At 39.5% G+C, this 23429-nt stretch overlaps 1 long non-coding RNA gene across 1 annotated transcript in view; it reads right to left on the bottom strand.

Moving 5' to 3' along the window:
• Positions 1-2724: 2724 nt before the first annotated feature.
• Positions 2725-23429, bottom strand: part of LOC141372442 (uncharacterized) — a 59144-nt gene continuing 38439 nt past the window's right edge. Inside the window, exon 3 of the long non-coding RNA XR_012377695.1 lies at positions 2725-2862. This is a non-coding gene — a long non-coding RNA (uncharacterized lncRNA). The remainder of the gene's footprint in view (positions 2863-23429) is intronic.

Here is a 23429-nt window from a genome sequence, read left to right as displayed (position 1 = left end):
TCCTTTTCATCCATATGGTGAGGGTGATGGGGATGCCCCTCTCAGAGATGGCTTGTAAGCATTAAAATGTGATGTTGCTGGAAAATTACTTAGCAATAGGACATGATGCATAATAAGTACTCAGTATCAGTACTATTATTACTATGAGCTTTTCTCTGCTGTTTTGGGGCAGTCTAAAAACAGAACTCCTTTTCATTCTCAGGAGTAAATGACTATGTAAATTAGGAAAATTTAGTCTTTGTTTTTTTTTCCATTACTCATAAGTATTTCAGTACTATGAGAGCATTACTAATCTTATCCTTCATTTATGTGGTAATATAAGGGTGATAACAGCTGTTTAAAGAGAGGATTTTGATTTTTTTTTTTTAGAGCATCATATGCATTGCCTCTATTAAGCCAGATTTGTGAAATAATTCTAGTATAATTTAGATACTATGGCATATTAGAAACCAAAGATTATAAAGTGCAAATGAGATTTTTTTTTCCTTCTGCTGACATCATAACAGTTTTTACAGAGTCATTATCATCTCAATGGATACGGATGTCATGCAGTCATTATCCTCAGATCATAACGAGGTGGACCATTAGTGCCTTCTTTGGAGACCTTATGGTCTGAGATGTTAATGAGCCTTTAGGGAACCCTAAATCCTGGGATGGTTGGCAGGATACTCCAGACCATAACAGAAACTTCTTCACAATGACAATGGATCCTGTCAATTTCTATTAAGGAGCTTCTTAATTCCCCAATCATTAAGATTGTGGAAGGACTTATTACACTAGCCTATAATTAAGAAAGCTTTCAGCCATAAATCCCTTCCATGGAGTCATTCCCTCTATTCAATATGGAATGAATAAAGGGTAAGAGTCCCACAAGAGGAACTATGGAGACAGCATCCAACTCGGGAAAATCTGACAGGATGAAGATTCTCTCTGGTTTCCCCCAAATTCCCTCAGCCCCTGTCCATTCCCTTGTAAAGGCAAAGAACAGCGAGACCCCTTGACTAACACACGGAAGTCTCCAGCAACTGATCTGGCGGTGATCTTTTGTCACAACTGTCATTTGGATTGGACTGTGTCAAGTAATTATGCTAGGTATTATGACAGAGAAACACAAGTTCAAGGCACTATCTCTGCCTTTAAATAATTCACACTCTTGTTGGAAAGAGTGGATGATGAAGTACAGCAGGGCATAAGGCAACAATATAGGGAGGAACAGAGGCAGCACCAAGGTGATTGCCCAACAGTTGGTGTAGAGTATACGTGCCATGAACTGACTGAGAAAATGTGTATGGAAATAGATGCTTAACGAGTACTTCACTCTTTCCTATTTTAGAAGAGGATATGTTCAATGCAAACTGTTTACTATTGATTCATTTCATTATGCCTCAGTTTCTCAATAGTTAAATGACCGGATTAATACATCTTTCTATAAAATATCACTAGAGAATCAAATGATCAGTTTACATGAGTTGTTATTTTCTGTAAAAGGAAATAATCCCCAGCATGCTAAAGTGACAGGTATTATAGAAATATTCAGATAGAGAGACGTACAAGCTTCATTACAAGTGAGGTTTACTATCATAACCTGAAATTTATTGCTTTAAAAAAAGCAAGGAGCCAAGTAGGAACAGAAATTATGTGCTGCCATAAAAATCAAAAATGAAAGAATCCAGCCCGTTGACCTTGAATGTACAGAAACTTGAAGTTCCCTCATTCTTTTTGATAATCCTGGACTTTTCATCTAAATTTCATTCGACCTCAAGCAGACCTGCATTTGGCTTATTACTGAGATTTCATTGCTGAAATTTTCCGATGTAAGAAGTTTTCTAATCAGAAGCTAAATTTACAGAAAGTCTCCACTACACTGAAGAAGAAATAAATGTCTACTTCTACATTTTGTGCTTTGGGAATCTGAGTTAGTTTCATTGTGACGTTTCCAAATCAGGTCAATACTAACAGGGGAAAGAAGCAGACAGGACTGCATCTCTGAGCCAAGCCCTGAATGAATCGAAACTTTATAAAGAGGTCCGAACTTTGCTTTAAGTTGTTAATAAGAAACTCCTGGGTTTCAGTCTCTCTCATCTTAGGTAACTAACTGTTGCTTTAAGGGCACTCAGAAACCAAGGTCTGTGATCCGGTATGTGAGACTTTCTTCATTGTTCTATTTAAGTTCCTTGAGGCAATTCACCTCTTTTTGTTTCTTCTTTGCTTATAATCACTTTGTATTTGACGATTGTGTCAGGGAAATCTGAGTAGCCATACTAAGCCCTAAAGATAGGTGTAGTAAACAAGCTGGTTTGAACATTTCCAGCTTCTAAGGGCGTTTCACTAGCATACCTCAAGTTCATCCATCATACCTGCTCCTCCTACTTCTCCTAACACAAAAGGCCCTTTAAAACACTGCCCGTTCACCACTGTGCTAACTATTCCTTAGGTAAGCACACAGCCTTCTGGCCACAGAGCTGCTTAAAATGAAAAGTGGAAAACAAAAAACAACAGTAACAAGAAGAGTGAGTTGCATGGCTCCTTGCCCCCTGCCTCCTTCCTGGATCCTGGAGATGTGATCACATACACACACCCCACAGATGGTTTTTAATCTCTCTGCTTTTACCCCTCAAAGAACAGCTCTGTGGCAATGAGCTTTTATTTAGAAAGTCAGAAAGCATTTCAGAAATCCATTGGATAGCTGAATAAGCCCCAGGTTTACTTACACAAGCTCTAACTCAGGAATTGAACATCTCCTCAAAAGATAGCTCTGGACCCTAACAACTGCACGAGCAACCTTCATCTGCATCGTCCAAGCGGGCACACAGTCTCAGTCTTCAGACGTGGATGATATGCGTTTAGAAGTGTATACCAGAGCTGTGGGAAAAAGACCTGACATTAGCCCCAGATCAAATTAGAGATTTAAAAAAAAAAATTTGAACCAAATATAAGTCCTTGAAGGGCAGATGCAAATTGGATAAGCTTCAATATTACACGACTAACAAGAAAGAATTCTGAGACAAGAATGAAAAGCAGAATCCATCCACTCTAAATTGCTGCTGAAGGAAAAGATAGAGCAAAATGGGCTGCATTGGCTGCTTTTCCTGCTTATACAAGAAGGCGTAATGGGGGCACCCTTGGGAGACCAGGGCAATTATTGGTAAGAGCTATATCTCCCTCCAGAAGGTGTCCAGTGATACTAAGAAGACGAGACGCAGGGTCAGCAGGAAGGAGGTAGGGTATAAAAGCTGATCTGCACAATACCTTCCGACTTGGGTGTAAAGGAAACTGTTTGTTTCCTAGACTGTTAATACTCTAGCAAATGCTACCCAGTAGAATTTTCTGCAATAATGCCATGATTCTCTATCTATTCAGTCCAGTATGAAAGCCACTGGTCTCACCTGGCTAATGAAGCTATGAGTTCTTATTCATGCAGCTAAGGAAATGAATTTTTAATTTTATATGATTATAACTTACATGTAAACAACTATCAGTGCAGTGGCTACCTTATTGTATGGCACAACCGTAGGAGGTAAGCATCATTATAGAGACTCTTGTTGGACCTCAGTACCTGCCCTGAGGTGCTGTGGGACCTTGAACAAGTTACTTAACCTCTTAGAGCCTCAGAGCCTTTGTCTATAAAATAGCTAAAATAATATCTAGGTCTTGTGGGTTAGTGCCTAGGACCTCACGCATAGTGTTCCCATGTCCCTGCCATATCTGAGCCCGGTTCTGATGCCTGCTCTGTTTCTTCAACATTGTGGTAAATAAGTCTTTAGTAGTATGATGGTGAGGTGTGGGGGAGTGGAAGCGGTCTGTGGCCCTATAATTAGGTCTCAGTCTTCAGTGAGCCTGTGTCTGTGGACCGTGAACTTCACACGCACTTCACAGTCGTCCCCTCTACTGCATTAGGTGGGACAAAATGGCTACAGTGGGCTGAAGTTGGGTATTTCCTTTCTCCCAGGTCAGTTAGGACTTGATAAAGGCCCAAAAATCTAAGCCCTGGTAAAACAATTTCTACTGAATAGTTTCTATTACGAAGAACAGAGTTTTCTGGCTTATTTCATAATGGCTAGTTTTACTCTGCCCCTGCTAGAAGTATGAAGGGATTTTTCTCTGATATTCACTATGAGAACCTGATCGAGCCCTTGAAGGTAAAACTCACAACAGTGTGGGGTTCCCCATAACTGGACCACCCTCGAGTTTTTGACTCTCAGACTTGTCTCCACTGAGCCTCCAGCAATTCGTCGATTACAGTTCAGGCTTTCCCAACCCAGCGCTGATTCCCTTGGAGGTTCATGCTCCAGTAAGTGGTGATTCTCTGTATACATCTCTCAGGCTCTCCAGTTTGGGGAGACAGCCACTTGTCCTGCGACCTCTGCTCTCTGATCGATCTAAGAGTTCTGACAACAAGTAAAAAGGTAACCCAACTGAAAGTTAACTCTAGTTGGGTTACCTTTTTACTTGTTGTCAGGATGGACTGACAACTTCAAAGCTCCTAACATGCCTAACATGCTGGACCAAAAGCTGGAAGTCCACATTGTATTAAGTTATGAAATTGGATGATGAAAAAGAGGAGAAGGGAGTGAGAGAGAAGATGGTTGACTGGAAGGGGTATAAAGAGAAAGAAAGGGGATATAAAGGGATGAAAGAGGAAATGAGGGATATAAGGAAAAAGAGAAGGAGAGAGAGGAAAAGAGAGCAAAAGGAAGAAGAAAAAGGAGTACCAGAAGAAGGAAGAAGAGGAAAACATGACCCACCACAGTATCAAGCATATAGTAGGCATTTAACACCTGTGAGCTCCCCTGCTCCCCTCCCTTTCTCTTGCTGATTCTTCACAAGACAAAAGAAAGTGTCCCTCTCCCTGTCCACCATGCCCCAGTACTTGCTGGTTCCTTCCATGGAGCAAGGCTTCCTTGGACTATGTTTCCACCTTATGTAAAGGGTCAATCATTCTAGATCACAGATAAACCAAGTGTCAGATGGAGAAGATTCAAGAATAAGCTTAAAGACCTTCAAGGTCCCCTCTAACCCAGAGGTCTTCTGACTAAAGTGATTAAGTACCTAAGTGCTCCTTGGGATTAAGCACCCTGACAGCTGCCATCCCTTTTATGCAGCATCTCGTCTGCTTTCATTTGCAATTTCTACCTAAGATATCTCTAAAGGAGACCATGTTAAGCTGCTGTCAATCAGTAATGACCTGGCATGGATCCAATTACCAGAATGTATTAATTGGTTCTTTCACTTGCCAAATAGGCATTGAGTGCTCACTCTGCCAGAAAATACAGAATGTACTGGGGGACATCAGAGCAGGCCAAGATAAGCACTATCTTCACTGAGCTCAGATGTTAGAGAAAAATGTCTGAGTGGGTCACCAGACAAGTCAAACATGGAAGCTAGGCCTAAATAGGGAACTTTGAAAAATCTACCAGAACACAGAGAACAGGAGGAAGAGCCAAAAAGTGGGAAATCAAATCTCAAACAGATAATTGGGTAGCTGCTAAAAACCATCTATGTAGGTCTTACAGCTGCATTTAAGAATGGTACTATCTGTATCCAAAAATGCTGAAGAGAATTTGCATTCAGTAAAATTTGAAAAGCACAGTTAACAGTAAGTCAGCATCCCAGATGCAGACAAAAGTTTAATATTTTTGTCTGGCTAAGTCTAACTCTCAAAAACAAAGGTGGTACACCAGCACCCAGATCTTATTTTCTAATGCTATTCTCCAGCTAAAGACAGGAAACATACCAGATGAGTCTGGAACATCATGTAGTGTCATTAGGTAAGAAAGTGCTCAAAAAACAAAATGATGGCGGCATCTCAAAGGAAGACAGGAACCAACTGAAAGCGTTCCCATTGGCCAAGCTGGAACATTCTGAGCAACAAAGTAAATAACATACTATCGGATTATAGCTCAAAGTATAAAATAAATATCCATGTATCCATTCTGATATAAATAAGTGGCTGAATAAATAAATAAATGAATAAATGGGGAGAAGAAACAAATCTTCCATACAGAAGAATTCCAAATCGTGTATATAGACTCATCATCTTCAAGGATTAAAGTTTGCAGTTTACTATATTTTTATTTTATTTATTTACTTATTTTTATTATTGTTTTTGTTATTTGTGATATTGCTAACTAAGGGCTTAGTATGCTCTTTATTTTGTTTTAAATTAGGGGTGAGAAAGCTAAGAGATATGGGTCAAAGTCAACAAGAGAGGTTAGTTGAGACCCATCCAATTAAATGGGCTGGTGTATGGAGAAGGAAGAGAGAGATTACTGGTAAAATAGTGACATCAAAATGTTATCATCCACCAAATACTAATGTTGCACCACGATGCTTCGGGTATCAAAATGGAATCATTAACTGGTGTGGAAATACATTGACTTATAAAATTAGTTATGTTTTATTTTTCTGCATTTCCACTATTATTCCTACAATGGAAGAAATATCTATATGGGCAAATTCCTCCAAGAGTGCAACACCCTTTCCAACTAAATTTCATTCATCTTTCAGCACCAGCTATGGTAAGGGGCAAGCTCTGTTCCTTAGAGCTGCTACCTCGAGCCTCAGGTTGATGAACTTATTAAGGTGTGTGGCAAATCCAAGATGGGCTCTAGGTTCTGAAGACTCATCAACTTTCTAGGGTATTCCATCTGAAGAACCAACAGAAGTAATAAGATCTGCTTTCCTCTGAATGTTGCACTGTGTAAAGTGGGACACCTGCATTTTCCTCATAAATCTGAATGTAGAGAAGTGTTCAATGAGTCAGTGCCTCAAAGAGTCAGCAGTGCTCAAGGAAAATAAGCATACGACCCCAGAGCTTCCTCAGTGATCTTTCTAAAATGAAAACCAAAAATCAAAAACCACAGCTATGTTCTCCCACCAACATTATCAACCATCCCCTTGATACCTGAGAAGAAAATGCAAAACTTCTGGCATATAAAGCAGGCCCTTTATGATCTAGAGCTACCTCTTGAGACTCATGTGTCACACCCCGGTCATGCTTTTCTACCAGTGAAACCAAACTCATGCTTCCAAGCTCTCGGCCCATGCTATGTATTTTTGCATGTTGTCCTCCCTGCCTGAAATGGACTCCCACCTCCATGAGGCCTGCTTGGCAATCTCCTTTTACCATTCAAATCCCCCATCTGAAACTTCTGCTACCACTGACTGGGACCAACCATCCCAGTTTGCATGGAGTTGAGGAATTTCCAGGGATTTGGAATCTGAGTGCTAAAACTAGGAAAAATCCAAGCAAGCTGGGACAAGTTGGTCACCCTACACGGCCCCTCACTGACAGAATTAATCTGTCTCTCTAGTTTTCCTACACTTTGTATTTTTAATGTGACTCTGAGTGGCACAATGCATTGCATTTATTCACAGCTTCCAATTAGAGTGTAAATTCAGGGGGCAGGGATGGGGCTTCATCTACCTGTGTAGCCCTAGGCAGTATTGGTTAAGGGCAGCAGCAGGTTGGAATCACCTGGAAAGCTTGTTGTTGTTGTTTTTGTATTTTTGTTTTCATTAAATGCCCCCCAACTCGCAGAGATTCTGATTTAATTGATCCGGGGTGAAGCCTGCGCATGGGTTATTTTTTGAAGCTTAACCAAGTGATTCTAATGTGCAGTCAAGGTTGCTAACACCTGCTTTAGGGTAATGATTCTCAGCTGGGGGTGGTGTGCACATCAAAACTAAACACATCACCCTAGGCCCAACTACCCACAGATTCTAATTTAATTCATCTGGAATGGAGACCAGGCAGCTGCCTCTTTAAGCATCAGGTGATTCTAATTCATGGTTATGGTTAGCCCATGTTTGCATATATGTGTATATATAACCAAACTAAATTCCAAGCCATTCCTATTGCCCTTAACTCTTGCCAGACCTCTAAGTATTAATAAGGGTTCATCACAAACAGATATTAATATCTAATGGAATTAATACCTTTAATTTTTGGCTCATGCCATTATAAAAGCTTTTATTTTTCCTCCAAAGTATGCCCAAGCAGGATTGTTCATACCCACGTTAACCAAGTACATCTTTCTCTACCTTCAGGTCCTCACTCATCATCAGCCCTTCTCAAAGCCTTTCTCCCAATGTCTTTGTTACTCTGCTCATATTCGTGGCTTTATTTTACTTCCTCCCCACTGTCTAACACTCGTACAAAGAATAGTTATCCAACTCTGTTGTGCCATCTAACTCTCTCCTGGTCTCCTACTGCTCCAAACACACTGGATGGCTTTTTTCTCTCTTGAACACACTAAACTAATTCCCCAAATCAGAAATCTTTCACTTTGTCTGAAAGGATTTGCTCACAGATTTTCAAATGTTTTGGTTCTTTCATGTCACTAAGATATGGGCTCAAAGATCCCCCCTTTGAGAGACCTCTGCTATCTGTCCAGTCCAGAGTAACTTCCCACAGTCTCCATGCTCTATCATGCCAGCCCTGATTAATTTCATCATAGCACTTAGTAGTTTCTGAAATTATCTTGTTCTGTTATTTGCTTGTATTTTTATGCCTGATTCCCCTTTATAGAATGTAAGCTCCAGGAGGAAAAAGAGTGTTTCCTGCTGTATCATCAGCACATACAGCAATACGTGGGCTGTAATATTTATAAAAATGAAATAAATACCTATATATGCATAGATAGTATAGGAGCTAATTGGGTAGCCAATATTGCTGAACCTGGAGCTATGCACTTTTCTACCAAATATACTGGAGCATAATTCAATTATACAAATTCAATTATACAAATACAAATACAAAATACACACAAAAATTATGCCACCATATTCTAGGCAGTATGATTTCATGAACATCGTGCACTCTGATATTACACGCTCTTTGGTTGGAATTCCATCCGTCTCCTCCCTACCTGAATCATCTAGGGCAGATTCAGTGACCATCAACATTAGTATCACATGGGAACTTGTTAGAAATGCAAATGTTTGGGCCCAACCCCTGACCTGCTGTATCAGCATCTCTGGAGAGGGGGCCCACAGAATTGCTCTATGGAGCTCTTCTTATGACACTTAGGCACACTAAACTTTGAGAAACACTGATCTCGGTCAAATTAGAAAACCCTTAAGCCATAATAACTTCCTTTATTTTGCAAAGTTGTTAAGAGGCCAAATGATAATGATGTATGCAGAAATACTTAGCACATAGGAGGTACTCAAGAGGTAATGTTTTCCTTGCATTTACCTTTATTAAAAAAAATGTAGACCTAATTACTTTTAGGTGGGCAGAATTCTGACAATTTGTTTTTTCTGGATGTCCAACCCACTAGAAAAGACTAACCTGTATTATTGAACGGAAGCTAACTGCCTATCCATAAGGAAAGAAGCAAAAATATAAAAGGTATGTCCATCTGGGGTCATTTAAGACAAGGGCAAACAGTACTTCATACCTCAGTAGACCCCTATACATCAGCACAGCTCAATTATTGATATCCATAATGATGATCCTGCCTTATTAAGTAAATGCAAAATTCTTCTCCAGAGTCTCTGCTCAAGTGTGTTCAACTTTTATCAGAAAGGTTTCCATCTGAAATATTTAAATCGCTTATTGGGGGCCCAAATGGGAAAAGCTTTGGTTACCTGGAACATTTTACTTGATAAAATTATCACATTCTCTGAGGATTGCAGAGAAATTAGACATTAGTATATGTCTGTCAACATATTTCCCCTGGTGAGTAGAGTACTCCTTAACAGAAGTGTTCTGTCTTCTCTGTCTTTGGAAATCCCATTCAGCACCTAGTTCAAGTGACGCAAACACAAAAGGTCCTCAGAAGGACTGTGACTCAAGAGGCTGGTTGACCTCAGCAACTCGCATTTTCTACTGGGAAGAGAATGGGTCATCACTGTAATCACTGCTTTCTTGGATACCCTTTAAGCTTGAGCTCTTGCCAGATAAGCTAAAGGGATAACAATTCTCAAAGTCACTGGCATTTATTGAAAGCCAAAGAAATTAGTGAGCTCTGGCATTTATAGGTCTTAAACATTAAAGAAGTTAAAAGTAGTTCGAGCAAGGTTCAAGTCTTAAATGTAATGGTATATGAGTTGCTGTTAATTCTCCAACAATTACTCTGTTTATTATTTCAACAGTCAGATTTACAGTTCTAGTTAGCCCGCATTTTAACGACATGGTCTCTCACCTTCCAAACTTTTCAATTTCCCAACGACCTAAGTTGTCTCTGATGGGGCATTCCTTAATGGTTCACAATTTTGAGCACTTCCTATATGTCAAAATCTGTTATAGTTGTTTCACGTGTATTAATTCACTGAATCTTCACCATAACCCAATAGGGTAAGGACTAATATGAAATCTGCTTTACAGATGAGGATTCAAAAGCACACAGAGGCTGTATAATTTACCCAAGGTCACACAGCTAGTAGGTGGCACAGCCATGATTTACTCAGAGTCGGTATGCTCAGTCATTCTGCAATACTGTCTTCCAACAAAATAAGTTTCATTTGAGGAAAAGACAATAGACTCTTAATTATTCATTATGTAGGATGGCAGTCATAAAGCTCCAACCCAGGGAAAACTAGAATGCAGGGAAATCTTTCTGTCCCGCTGACCTTCTCCCTCCTTTCTCTGCTCTAACACCTACAGCCCTTATCCTCAGCAGCACCGTAAGAATGGATAGAACTCTCTCTCCAGTTTATGTAAAACAACTGCGTGACTTCTCTGCAACATTTGCTGTTCCAGCCTCGGTGCTGGTGTCTGGTTAGCAAGAGCTTGGGGAAAAAATCTTGTTGCAAATGAGGTCAAAACCATTGTTAATATGGGGTTTGGGGAGTCTTTGTTGATTTGACTTTACTCAACTGTTCTTGGTCTTGGTCTCCATTAGCGTCAATAATTGATGCCTGGCTGCATTTCTTTTGAAACCACTGACTTTGAATAATACATACATACACTGTACACACATATACACACATGTATATACTTATACACATATGTATACATGTATGATATACATACATGTGTGCATGTATATGTGATAGACATGCAGGTATACATGATAAATATACATATATATGTATATATAGATTTGCACAGCTAACACCTTACCTTAAAGGAGAAAATACTGGAGGGTACATGGATGAAAAACTAATGCAGAAAGGAGGCAGGCATTTGCTTAGTGGTATTGAACAAAATAAATAAAACCTGCCAAACAAACCTGAACTATAAACAAAATAAAGCCTCTGATGAGCACAGCAGGTTCATCCTTGAAAGAAGCCACTTTGTCTGGACAGGTCTTGCGCCTGAAGTTCGATGCAAGAGCAGATAGGAGAGGTCTCTTTCACGTCTTCTGAGGGAGATGCAAGGCTCGGTCGGTATGGGTGAATGAGAAAACTCTTTTGGCTTTTCAGTGAATACAGAATAAATGTCACTTTCTTTGGAAATGACCTTTCTGCTATTCTCATCTTTGTATATAAAGTTGCTGTGTGAGAAAATCCATGCCTATGAATTTCATTTCTGAAGGTACAACAGAATCATTCCATAGACATTTTCAAGATGGATGGACTAAAAGGTATCAGAATCAGAGATGAGAGTCGATTTCTTCAGTGATCTTGAAAGAATCAACATCATCAGGTTCTTGTCCAGTGTAATTCAGTAGGAGTTTTAGATTCTCATCAGATGAGTATTCAGATCGAGATATGCAGTGTATTTCTTAGGAAGGGGTTTGTCTGGAATTGTTAGGCTTTCATTCACCAAAGAAAATTGACAGCATGTACCCTTCTTGGGGACTTTTCTTGGCCTTTGTGTCCATACATCACAGTGAGCTCAAGTTAACTCCTTTGAAGTTTTAGAGATGGGTGTATTCATGACAGTGTTAATGAAAAACAAAAGTGTATACTCAGTGCAGAATTGCCAGAAAAAAAAAAAAAAAAACACAGAAGTCCAACACACAGGTCTTAAGTGGCCTGCATTTGTAAAAGATGGGTATTCTAGCTTGTACAAGCTGAGAATTGCTACAAATGTGTTGCATTCTTCCAGAACTAATAACACAATGCCAAAAGCAATCAAGCTTTTAAAAAATCTCAGCTGTCCAGCAAATGGATGATCATTATTACAGCAAATCACTATGCACCTAAGAACAAACGAAGTTTATAGTTCAGTGTAATTCAATGGCCGGATTTCATCACCAGCTCTCCAAAGTAGTACAATCTATCATAGGAATACAATTGGTAATTTCAATTTGAAGACCTAACCAAGGCCTAATTAAGCAACAACTGCAATGTCCTCCCATTCCCTTTCCCCATGCTGGAAGCTTCTTCATCTTAGAATGGTTGCCTGTGCTAAATGTCCTTTTGGAAGGTATCCTTTTAAAATTCTGCCCAGAAATCTCATCCTTTTTGTGTCAGGCCTCACCTTACAACAATGGTGTCAGCTTTCAGTTAGAAAAAAAAAAAAAAATATATATATATATATATATATGCTTAAGTATTATCACTGTGTTGCAAGTTCCTTGAAAGAAGTAACTGTATCCTAACTGTTCACTAAAATGGGACCACCTTAGTCCCAGCACAATGCCTACCACCCAGCACTACAGTTATTGGATAAAGTAATAGATCAATATATAGTAAAATGTCATTAATTCAGAATCCTTTAATAGAGGATTTGTGTTAACTCATACAAGTCTTGAGCTTGGGTTTCAATCTGCACCCTTTTATGATAAAAAAGCCAATTATTATTTACTTCTTTAGGACTAATCCACTGACAGTTTGCAGATGTGGGTTGTGAAGGATAAACTCTGTTATATAGCAGCATTTTAAATGCAGTATTTACATACAAATAATTATTATGCTAATTTCACAGCATCTTGATCTACTCATTAACACAGATACAAAGAATCAGCATGGTGTGGTGGAAAAGCATTAAAAGGGTAATTAGGAGCCCTGGGCTCTGATCCCAGCTCCACCACTCATTAGCAGTGTCACCTTGGCCAAGTCACTTAACCCCTCTGAGTCTGTTTCCTCACCTGTAAAATGAAGAGATTGAACTAGAGCATCACTAGTGCCCTTCCAGCCTTAACATTTTATGACTTTATGATCCTAGTGAACACCCGCATGGCAACCACACTCTCCTTTTAATGCATCATCTGCAGAACTCCTCCCTCTTCTCCCAGGACCAGCTTTTGTAAGTGATAGTTCTCTGAACCTGAGAGTCTCACCACTTTGCCCACACCTCCCATGCAGTAATTAACCGCTCTTTTCCTGGAGGAAACCGTTTCTTTGGCGAAGACTTCCTTGAATTCTCAAGCCAAGTCCTACTATAATCTTGCCCAGCCATGCTCCTCTGCTCACAGTATTACCACCATTCTAATGTCTAACTCATGTCCATCACCTCCATTAGATTGTTTGCTCCATGAGGACAGGGACAATTGGAATATATGGAGTAAACATCTGAGTGAATGAATGAGCATGTGGCACAGTCCAAACACATTAATATCTTTAAATGAAAGGAGGCCAAGGGTTGACAGATGCTAGCCTGACTCTCATTGCCGTGAATTTAAAAGTCACAAAATTGCCCTTTTTCAATTGTACTTCGTTTCTTGAATTTAGATCACTTGCGGAATTACTCCAAGGCAAAAAGATGTTTTGTTTTACTAGTTTCCACATCAGAATTGTAGCAATATGAATTTGAACCGAGATTTTTTTTATTTATGTAGTGACATTTGCAGAAGGAAAAAGGTGCTATGGCTAGTTCCAACATAAATTTGAACCTATATAGTCTTTTTCTTCCATGAATGCTGCCATTATCCTGTTTGGATATGTGTACAATTTCAGCCTTTAAGTTTCCCTATCAGAGTTTCCTCCATACATTCATGATCATCTGTGAAGGTTTTATATAGGTACATACATATAAAATCTTACTAAACAGTCTTAATGCCAAATCATTCTCTTTAGTTTTATCTCCTGTTTCTCTAGTTTTTCAAGCCTGTTATGTTTTCAAGCAGTTTTCCCCATTTTCTCTGGTTTTAAACCTTTCCATTGGTAATGAATTTTGATCGTGAAGCACAGAAATTTCACATTTGCAGAAGTTCACTGCATGAATATATTTCATGCTATTAACTCTAGTCTCAAATCATATGTAACTAAGCACAGGGGCCCCCTGTCATCTTTGTCTTCCGCCCCTTTCTTTTTTTTCAGAGAAAAGAAGAAATTGTGATTTATAATAAATCCTGGCATTAAAAGAATATCTCATATGTCTCCTTTTGTGATTGTTCTGGAATTGAAGGATGACATGTAATAATAAATAGTCAGGTTTTAAAGGTGACAGTTTAGAATTTTAAAGAAGAGAAATGACGTATCAAATAGCAATATTACCATGGAAGTGGGGCTAAATAGACTGAGACAAATGAATCTAATTCACTACTTTTGTATGTGAGCCCCTGGCTATAGATCCCAAATTGTCTCTTCCTATTTTCCCACAGAAGATCAATTTTTGCCTAGTATCATTCGGGAGCCTACAATTTGTATAAACATCATAGGTAAGAAGCCTTTCATTTGTAATTATTCTAAATTTTCCAAAACTCAAGCTACTACCACCATGGGATTCATTAGAACATTCTTAACATAGGCAGCTCCAAATCTTCTCTCCACCCAAATTTGTAGGGTGGTGACTGTCAAGTTCTTAGGAAAGCAGAAATTGGGCTATAGTCATTCCAGGAACATCCTTCCCTTCCCCTTTTTGCCTTTGGCTTGAACTTTGTAGTTTGATGTACCAATATCCTTTGATGCATCCATCAATAAGCATCCCATTTTTGGGGGGCACTGGGTTTATACACAAACTAACATAGAAATCCTAAGAGAAGATATCTGTCAGATGGCTCTTTCTGAATAATAAACCACCCCAAATTGTTGAGAGTCAGGAGTCATTAGGTGTTTTTTTGGGTCTGTGCCAAAAGATCTGGTCTGTGCCTGGTGACATCTACATTCAGCTGGAGACTCAGTTGGGCCTCTTTCTGTTTAGCTCCAGCCACTGAACCTCAAGAGCTCAATGTGAGTGCCACAGTTTAGAATCAGAAACAAAGACCAGAAACTCTGCTATGAAGTTCAGTTTGTGCCTGTGTGAGGGAGATAAAAGATTTCCAAGTGTTCTGGCAGAGCTAATTTCCCTCACTCCCACTGTCTCAATATTAAGATATTGTACAGTAGAGAAGAATAGAAAAGAGGAGCCACCCTGGAAGGAAAAGATGATACTGGAAAACAGAGGGCTTTCTGCAGAGAATTAGACAACATTTCAAAGGAACTGGCTGCATTCTGAGTCATCAGCTAGTTATTCTTCCAGTTTCCTTTAAGACAAGACAGTTCCATCTCTGGAGTCCATCTCATGGTGATCACCGCATCTGGGGTGATGTTGCTTTGCTTTTATACTTACAGGGCTCTCTGCAAGTGAACTCATGTGCAAAAGAACCCATTCAATGGACCACTCAGAGGATGAGTGAACTTAGAAAACTTCAGGAACACAGAAAAAAAACTCTCATATTCCTGAACACTGTGGGACTAGACAGAACAGCTTTGAAACCCACCACTAATATGGAGAAGCCCCTGTTACACTTTTTATGAAATTGAGTATTTCTTTAGACTGATGCATGTCCAGCCCATGAGCAAAAGTATAAATACCTTCCTCTGTCTCCGTTTTCTCCAAATTTCTCTAAATATATATATAATACAGGTCTATGTGAGTGTTGCAATTTTTAAAACCGTATTTTCCAGGCTTTTCAAATCTTTGGAATGGTTAAAAATTAAATTTGGGACTCACTTTCCATGAATATGTTCTTGCAATAATAATACCATCATCCTCTGAGTAGGCCATTAAATGTGTTTATAGATCAGACATGCAAGAGACATTTTATCATAATCATTTCTACTGGTTTGTATTTAGATTGCTTCTTGTAATTTCTACTTGTAGTGGTTAAGAGTCTTTCTGGTTCACTTTTTAAATGTGCAAAATCAAAATGCAAAGGCAAAATTCCTGTCAATGTTGAAAAAAGATATTTAAGAACTGTTCAAATCAAATTTATATTTCAGTCATTTGATTTCCCCCAAATGGAGAAAAAAAGCCTAATCAACAGAAGAGCTTTTTCCCAGTGGTTCATAATTCTCTTCAAGTAAGGACTCCAGAAAAACATTCTCCTAGCACCACACTGAGAAGAGAAGGAACTCCCTGAAAAGACATATTCAAGCAATGAAGGGAAAGAGGGAGAAATAGCCACAGTGGACAGACCCACTGGTCTGAAGGCATCAGAATTGGGATGGCTCCAATTGAAGAGATGCCTAATGAACCTAGAATAGTGGTAGCAGCCTCAGACCACATAGACAGCCCATCCATACATTCAGTTAGGAGGACATGTAATGGTTGGTTTGGAGACATGGATATCTAAGAGAAAAGGAGCAGGGGAAAAGTGCAGCTTTCTCCATGGTGATAAAGAACAGCCACATATCCAACTCTGTGATTTCAAAAGCTCCCCTTTTGAAATGGTATAGAGTAACACCTCATAAATTTGGACCCAATTATAGGCCCACTCTCCCAGCAGTCAGGATGGTTTCCTGGGAAAGTTTTATTGCCCACCTAAAGTCAAGAAACTCAGTGGGAAAGAGTGATGTGACAGCTCAAGTTTGTTTTGCAGAAGTACATTTTTATCCAGGCTTATTTTAGTCACAAAACCTCCTGCTCCTTTAACATACAGCAGGATGGGAAACCCTTCTATTTACAGGAACTTATGTCCTTTTTTTGCTACAAGATTCTGGCTTGAGCTGGGGTGTCAGCTCAAAATCACCTCCTCATTGGAGACATAGTCTACCCAACTACACCAATCCCATACAAGCCTCCATTCTGTTTTAATGACTTTTTTCTCAATAGCTCTTTTTACTATCATCCTGCTATTTACTTGTTTATGATTTGTCTTCCCCCATGAGAATGGGAGTTCTGTGAAAGCAAGGACCTACTGGGGGCTGTTTAGTACTGTATTCTTAGCTATTAGAACAACAACTGGCACATAGCAGGTGCTCAATAACCATTGCTGAATGAATGAATGAATGAGGTAGTGCTGGTGGACACTATATTACGTACAGAAAGGTGGCAAGGGGAGGTATCTAATTTGGGTTCTGGTCCCCAATCTCAATATGTGTGTGTGAAGTTTCCCCTACACCAACAAGCAATGCTCAGATACCTAGTGGGTGTTCTACAATCCAACTCAGTTCTGACACTACAGGAGATTGCATCAGATCCCACAGGTTAAGTGTTCAATCCTACAAGGCTGCCCTCCACCCACTTCAGATGCCAGTCACAAACCCAGGTTATCACTTGTGTGTCTGAACAATAAGCTATACACTGGAGGCTCCAATGGACCCCTCCTTGGACCTCAGATGCCAGTCATATGTTTCCTGTACTTCTGACTGACTGGCTATAAATTGAAGGTTCCCATGACCCCCTCCTCAGGTTCAATTAATTTTCTAGAGCAGTTCACAGAACACAGAGAAATGTTTCACTTACTAGATCACTGGTTTATTAAAGAATGGCATAACTCAGGCACAGCCAGATGGAAGAGATATGTAGGGCAATGTATAGGCAAAGGGCATGGAGCCTCCATGCACTCTCAGAGTGCACCTCTGTCCTCAAATCTCCACGTGTTCACCAATCCAGAAACTCTCTGAACTCTCTCCTTTTGAGCTTTTACAGAGGCTTCATTACCTAGGCATGATTGATTAAATTGCTGGCCACTGGCAATTGATTCTACCTCCAGCCCCACTCATCTCCCCAGGGGTCTGGGGTGGGATTGAAAGGTCAAACCCTCTAATCACATAGTTGATTCTCCTGACAAACAGCCCCCATCCTTAGGTGGTCCAATGATCACTTCATTCATATAAGAGGAGACACACTTAGCTCTCTTATCATAGGAAATTCCAAGGGTTTGGGGAGTGGTGGGCCAGGAACTATGGACTATGGCCAAATGTGTGTGAGTAATACATTTTGATCATCTATGTGACCAAATACATATTTCTTGTAAATCACAATATCTATAAGAAGATATCACTGATGCTGACATCTGGTAGATATACATGGTGGGAATCAGTCAAGCCAGGAGGGCATGGAGCTGAGCAAAGGGTAAGTAGAGGAGACAGAGAAAAAGAGGGAGGCAAGAGACCAGAGCCTATAGGGTCCTGGAGGTCCTGGCAAGGAGTTTAGATTTTATTCCAAATGCAATGAAAATCTGACATACAATTTTTAGTTTCAGCCATTGTGTATGCATTTTTTTAATTTACTCCTGTTAACAACCCTGTAATGCAGTTGTATTTTTGTCAAAGTGAGATATAAATAACTATGACTTTAAGCACCATTAAATGGCTCAAAATCTCACAATTAATAGGTGGCGTGAAAAGAATCTAAACCCAGGTCCATTCACTCCAAAGAAAGTATCATTTCCTCTACTCCACACTCTTTCCAAGAGACCATGCCATGCAAAAAATCATCATACCATTTATATTTGCTAATTACCGTGTGAATTATAAATGTTTTTAAAGTTCTCTGTTAAAACTGGCTTCCCAGGAAGATCTGCTTTGCAATACTTCAGCTGGTCTGGTTTGAGTAATGGCTTGCTCTTGAACACAGGAGGGCTGCATAATCTATACAACAGCTATTATTTTTTTTATCTTATTTAACCATTCTAATTTTTCATTAAGTCACCCTCCCCTCCAATCAGTGATGATCAGATATATGCAACTGCACATTTCTATAGAGAATGACTCTTTTGAGAACTTGAGCTCATAAGACCTAAGGTGCTAGAAAAGCCACAGAAACCTCAAGCTCCATATTTTTCAAATCTGAAGAAACAGGGTCACAGATGGTTTCATTTCTAAGACTATGTGCAATCTTTTCTTTCTTTCTTTTTTTTCTTTCTTTCTTTCAAAATAAGTTTCCTGACTCAACTGCAGGGAGTGCCCTCAAGCTTCCCATCTTCTTGGAAAAATAATTGACAAAACCTCTTCCTTTTCCTGTAGTAATTAGGAGGTTTCTGCTCCTTCTTCCCCAAAAGTAAAACACTTTTCTCCAATTTTGCCTCTGCTGCTTTAGAGCACGGGATGAAATTCTGGGAACTGCATGAAGTGTGTGTAGGTGTGGCATCATCACTGTTAACCCAAAGCAAATCTCTTCCTCTGACACCGAAGCGCTTCCCATCTCCCCAGAGAGTGCGAATCTGTTCAGCAACACCTGCTAACAACTGAAAAAGGAGAACTGCCTCCTGAAGGGATAATCCCACACAGTTTCTGATCTAATGTGGCAGCCAGAAAGAAGACTTGCTATGGGGTCAGAAGCATTGCTATTCCCGAACTGCTAGGCACCACCCCGCAAGCACCATGTGAGGCCTGGGGGACAGAGTAATATAGGAATTGACAAGAGACTCTGGTCACGGGGCTGCTGAAGGCTTTTGATGATAGGCTGGGAGCTGTCCTTGCCCCCTCCGCAATGCAAACTGGAAGAGAAACTTGCCTCATTTAAAATACCCCTTAGAGAGAGAAAGAGCAGTGTGAACTTGGCAAAGTAATATTGAGTCACTCCTTTAAAAATGCCTATTTTTACGGACTGGCTGCAGAGGTGACCAGTGTGGGTTGTTTCTTGCTGCTCCTTTTCAGGAGTGGGTTCTAAGCTGTGTGTCTTAACCCCCTGCCCCACATGTAATTTTCCAGGTGGCTATCAATAAAATCAGATGATTTGTCAGGAATAAAGCAGGCCAGGTGCAGGGTCCCCAGGATCCCAGACACAGCCTGCTGCTAATGGAATCAACTGCTTAATGAATGAGGGGCTTTACATAGACCCTGAGGTTAAAAGTCAACAGGAAGGGCTTCAACAACAACTTTATTAGGCAGATGTGCACCATGGTATTCCAGCCTGAAAATACCCGTCTTGGATGGTTTCTCCTCTATTTAAGGATTCCAGGGGACAAAAACAGCTTAAAATACACACATATACACACTTAATAAATTACACCAGGTAAGTTGCTTTTCAGGTGATTAAAACCACTTGGCTTTAAGCCTCTACCTTAAAATACCACCCCCCGCCAAGATGTGCAAATAATAGCCTAGAAGTACCAGTCCATTACATTTGTTAGGCAGATTTTTTTTTTTTCAATTAGGGCCAATATGCATACCAGGAAATTACCACTCGGGGAGTACTTAACACAAGTTGGGAGGAATTGATACACTGCCAATGTTATTACATAGTTTATGAACTTCAGAGGCAAGTTTGTAAACTTAATTTGAGAAACAGAGGATCTAATTCTGGTTTTAACTGGCATATGACTAGTGCCTCCTGATAGAGCCACTCCAAGTTTCCCACAAAATTGCCCAAATGGAGATACAAAAGAGTCTCACAACATTACCAAAATTTAAAACTAAAGTCAACATATTGCTAGACACTTGGAAGCATTAATACTATGAATAAAGTCAATGGGAATACAAACTATACAATAGATGAAAAATAAGTGCACAATGATTAACAGGGCTTTAAATATATATATATATATATATATACCATCAAGAGTTTCCAAAGCAGCAGCATGAAAAAGAAAAGGCTAAAAAAGAAAAATTCTGTATAAAGAATGGCCAGTAAAATTCTGAAATTTCCCAGAATATATAGAGAAAAAAAGGATAAGAGAGAAAATATGTAAGAAAAGATTTGACATCTAGAATACCAATAGAGATGTTCCAACATCCAAAATAATGTGATTCTCAAAAAAGACAAAAATAGATAAATTATTGGAGCAATAAACAGCCAACTCCCTGGAGACACAGAAAGGTACACGGCATTGAGCTTAAAAGGCCCGATGAGTTCCAGCACAATGAATAAAAAGAGAACCATACCAAACATTATTGTAAAAATTGAGACTCCCCAAGATAAGAGAAAATTCCTAAAAGCTTCTAGAAAGACAAACTGATCACTCCAAAATAAGCAAAATCATACTGGCATTTTCCTAGCAATTCCAGAGGTGAGAAGGCAATAGAATAGTGCCATAAATATACTAAGGAAAAATTATTTTCAAGCCAGATTATTATACCCAGACGAATTATGTATAAAATTTAGAAGTAAAATATTTTCAAGCAAGGAATCAGAAAATGCTTTGCACATAACCATTTTTAGAAGACACATGAGAATATACCGCAGCAAAAATACACTAAAGGAAAACCCAATACACAAATGGTCTTTTCAAAGGAGATGGGGTGACAATGGAGATTATTGCTCTTTCTTAATTAAAATACTTAATTTAATTACTTAAATTAACATCAATGGACAGTGGATTAAAAAGTCATTTGCTTAGAAGATAATTTTTCTTTCTCTGAGTTTCTTTTAAATTAAGAAATAAAAAGTCTACACTAACCACTAGATCAGTCACTTACAAACTTTAGAACTCATAAGTAGCTGGGTTTCTGAAACTATGAATTAGTAGGTCTGGGAATCTGTTTTCCAAGTCATTCTGATGCAGCTGGTCTATGGACTATATGTGCATTTCCTGAGGACAGAGATAGTTGGGTTTTTTTCTTGACCATAATACCTGTGGAACGTAGCACTTTTATTAAAGAATTTAATGTGTAAGAAAACTGGGTCTCAGAACATCTTCTGTATGGATACTGCCCCTTTGGATAGAGTGCTATTTCCACTTAAACATTGTGAATGTCTTTTGTTCTGCATCTAGTCCTAGATAGAGAGTTTCAGAGAATAACTGAAAGGCAACATGAAGATGAATGGCACGGCACCCTACAACTTGTAAGCCTCCAAGTAAAAGACTGTGAGTGACGCAAAAGTGGGAAAAACCGGGAAAACAGAGTGGGTTGGTGATTACAGCTTTTCTGCCTTTTATCTGTTCACAGCAGGGCGTAGTAATTGGGGATGAGCCCATCTCAGGCCAAAGGAGAGCCAAATGAAAATCTGTTTAAAATTGCAAACAATGTATATCCCTTTCTTGTTAGCTCTAAATCCAAAACAATGATCTAATGAGCACCCAAGAGGAAATCATTCACCTGATTTGTTGACAAATGACTTAGGATGAGAGCCCCTAGAAGAAGAGCTTGAGACAAGGTTGGAGTGCAAGTAGGTTATATGGGAGGACATCCCAGGAAACTTTGATCAGGGAGTGAAGAAGTAATAAACAGAAGGGAAGGAAGCCAATAAAAGTGCATTAACCAACAAGTTTGCTGTGAGATACAGGTGCTCAGACCCACTGCAGACCTCTGGGAGAGAGCTTAAGACATGCTTTGAAGTTGTCCCCACAGAGAGGTTAAGACACTGGGCAACCTCTATTCCCCATCGGGCTATCACTGTGATTACAACTCCCGGGGATGACAACTCTTCTGCATTTCTGTCCTGTACCCAAGCATGCCAGAGAAGTCTTCAGGGGTAGAACCCCAGATGCTCACAGGAAGAAGCTATTAGCCTGCCCCAGAGATGGAGCAGTGAGGGACATGACAGCATCAACTATGTATTTGGTTTGAAGAGGTCTCTTTTCATTAGATGACAAGAAAGCCAACATAAAATCATGAGTTCATGGAGGTGGGGGATTCTGGAATTAGGAAAAAAAAAAATTTAGCTTAGGAGCACAAAAAAAAAAAATCTCTGAAAAATATTTACTCTAATAACCAGAAAATTTTTTTATAAATTCTTTCTATTCTAAGGAGGATACAAACAGTGCAGACTGTATGCAACCAAATCAGAAAGCCAGAAGAAAGAATAGATTGTGTTGAAGAGACTGATGGGATGGGAAGAAGGAGAGAGAGGTGGGAAAGAAAATTTGGGGAGAGGGAAAGTTGGAGTTAATTGCAGAGTCAAATTCTGGCACTGAAATGAGTAAACAGTACAACTGATATAGTAGAAAATAGAATGAGTGTTACAGAAGAAAATTTGAGATCTTAGAGAATGCACAAGAAAAAGGCAAAACAATAAAATTTGCTGAAAAGGAGAAAAACATGAAATTCTACCGAAGAGCTATGAGATTGCCTCCCCAGAATTCACCGACCTTATTTAGCAAATGGAGCCCCTCTTCCCTCTCCACCCCCACAGTAAGAATATACAAAATAAAATAATAATAAAGATAATAGTAATACCAATAGCTTATCGTGGCTGGACACTTGCCATGTACCAACACTGTTCCAACGGCTTTTTGTATGCTGACTCATTTAATCCTCTGGTGTCCAGAGTGTGGACCGACTGAGGCAAAGGAAGCCAGTGTGTAGCAAGAGACAGAAACAGCCATGTGCACAGCAGGGCAGAGATGAGACAGGGCACTGGAAGAATGGACCTTTGTCACTTCCATTTCTTTCTGCTACATTCCAGCCTTTTCCATTGCTCTTTTCGACTCTGCCTAACCTGTGGTTCTTAAACTACTCCAGGACCTTGCCGTTAAGTTCCTGGTTTTGCTTAAACTGGT

This window comes from Callorhinus ursinus, unplaced genomic scaffold, assembly GCF_003265705.2.
Source record: "Callorhinus ursinus isolate GAN/ISIS: 27379988/994484 unplaced genomic scaffold, GSC_fseal_2.0 scaffold4, whole genome shotgun sequence".
Classification (NCBI taxonomy): Eukaryota; Metazoa; Chordata; class Mammalia; order Carnivora; family Otariidae; genus Callorhinus; species Callorhinus ursinus.
This window is presented reverse-complemented; position numbering and strand designations above follow the sequence as displayed.